The 2,500-nt window shown below is 35.3% G+C and overlaps 1 protein-coding gene across 1 annotated transcript in view; it reads right to left on the bottom strand.

Annotated features, from left to right (window-relative positions):
- The window catches only part of LOC135219400 (uncharacterized), a 269,936-nt gene that overhangs the window by 47,734 nt on the left and 219,702 nt on the right, over positions 1–2,500 (bottom strand). The window lies entirely within an intron of this gene.

The raw sequence follows: 2,500 nt of genomic DNA, 5'->3' as shown, positions 1-2,500 counted from the left end.
TATAAAGATATATTAGATATATATAGAGAGAGAGAGAGAGAGAGAGAGAGAAGAGAGAGCGAGAGAGAGAGAGAGAGAGAGAGAGAGAGAGAGAGAGAGAGAGAGAGAGCACCTATGACGTTAAGATAATAAACTGCAAGGTACAGGAACAATAATTGATAATCGGTAATTAATGGGCAACCGTATATAGCCTATCTTTTTCGCATCCATTATACAGCATTTTGATGAATAAACTGCCACGTACTCTTGCATTAGGATGCCACCATTTATAACGTTCTCAATATCCACTGACAGCGAATAATTGTATATGATGCATATGTCGGCCTTTCGTGATTACTAATGGGAAAATGAGTCCTAAGGTATTATCATTATCATTATTATTATGAGAGCATGAAGGAATCACATAGTCTCTAAAACCAAGTGTTTGGGCACCTTAGGCCATTCAACACTTGTGATACAAGTTGCCAAAGACCAGAATGCCCTTATAAGAAAAAGCGGAAATGTAGTACTGATAAAACAAACATTAATCAACATTCAGATAAATAACAGCATATACAAGTAATAAATCACGATGGAACTAAATTAGTATTATACAATCGGTCAATACTTGCGAATCTAAGAAGCGAAACAGAGCCGAGAGATTGCTTCGAAACTAGAAACTGAAATTCCTGTTAGGTCTCTGGTACCGGGCTTTGTGAAAACAAGGACGCTTACCAAAATCTAGCACGACTAACAAATTCTGCAACACAATCCAGTAACGATGATAACGGATTTTTACCGGTGAAATACCTCCAATTTATGAAAGATGACTGCTAAACAGGGTATGAAGAGAAAAATTGAAACACTTTTGCATGGAAAATGAAGACACTCAAAGCCTCCTCTTATCCAGAGTGGGGAACAATGAGCCAACTAGTGAAAAAGAGATAACTAAGGCATGTGGGATTAATACCTTCGTCTTTTCCCTTGAAGAGAGCGTTACAAACAACACTCAATCATTTCATTTTTGTTGTCAGCTGGACACAGTCACAGCCTTCACCAAATTCTATATCAGAACCGCCATGAGGTTCCAGTTACCTGAGCTAAGGTAGTTTCATCATCAATATAAAAAAAAAAAAGACGCACTGTTGCCAATTTAACACTTAGACCGTCAATATGCATTTGGAATTTACCCCCCTGGGTGCGTAAAACTTCATAAAAAAAAAATTAAAATGCTCCAATTGACTTCATATAACTCTTGCTATAAGAACATGACCAAAATTTTATATATCTGGCATTATTTTTTTTTCTTAAAATGTGATTAAAGGCCTGAAAAATACTGTTTTTTTTTAGAAAAAAAATTGTAAAAAAAGTAAAAAAAACGTTTGGAGTGCATTACACATAATTCTTGACCCAGCATTTTGTTTGGGGAGCTAAAATTAATGAAAAGGTATGTGGATTGAATTTGCAACCATTTTTTTATAAATAGGACTATAAAAAAAAATATTTTTTCTTTGGTAAAATAGGTACCTTTTACGTATCGCTTTTTTGAGATTTTGTAGCGTTGAAAGAAAGAATGGAAAAGAACTTGCAATATAACTTTTATTTTATACCGTTCAAGTTTTATTATATGAAAAGAACAGAGAACCTTCTATATATGACATAAAGACAGGAATGAAATTAAAAAGTATTTAGTGCATTATATATGGAAAAAAAATCTCTTCTCAAACGAAATAGGTATTTTCATTTAGAAAACTTTTAAAATAAAACTTCAGCTAACCACTATTTTTGTATCGCTTTTTACATTCACGGGCCTTTTTGTACTTGCTTACAGTATGGTACATTTTGAAACATGGCAAAATGCACAAAGGTGGTTTGTTAGGACAGATTTCACAGTGATATGTCGATTGTTTTCTTTTGCACTGCCTTTTTTTTTTTCAAGCAGCAGTCAGTACTTGTGATTTTTGTTTACAAATTGAGTAATGAAATGCCTGCCTGTGAGTCTGTTTGATAATGGTGATTCCAGTCTCCTCTTACCAATCAGTGGCCTTTTTGAATAACCTTCCAACAATCCATTTGCAAAACCATGTAAACTGGTACAAGATTAGAGTTACTCTTTGATCAGTGGTAACTAACCATTGATCAAACGGTAACTCTTATTCAAACTTTTCCAGGTTGAAAACTAAGCTAACCTACACGGGAAGCATAGGCTACATAGGGTAAAAAACCGCATGGTACAGGGGTGGACCATGTACGATCAATGTGTACAACCCCAAAAAAAGTACATTATAACGCGTCCTGACATCGGAGATGGGCATCAGACGCGACTTGTTGTTGGTGAGAAACGGAGCTAAAGACCTCTACTCCGGTGTCAGGACGCGTTATAATGTACTTCTCTTGGGGTTGTACACATTGATCGTACATGGTCCACCAATGTACCATGCGGTTTTTTACCCTAGTTGTGTTAGTGATACAAAAAACAATAAAACAATCATTGCCTTAGATAAAAATGTAAAACTAGAGC

The sequence above is a fragment of the Macrobrachium nipponense genome, chromosome 1 (assembly GCF_015104395.2).
Source record: "Macrobrachium nipponense isolate FS-2020 chromosome 1, ASM1510439v2, whole genome shotgun sequence".
Taxonomy (NCBI): domain Eukaryota; kingdom Metazoa; phylum Arthropoda; class Malacostraca; order Decapoda; family Palaemonidae; genus Macrobrachium; species Macrobrachium nipponense.
Note: the sequence above shows the minus strand (reverse complement) of the source record. Positions and strands in the feature narration are given on the sequence as shown.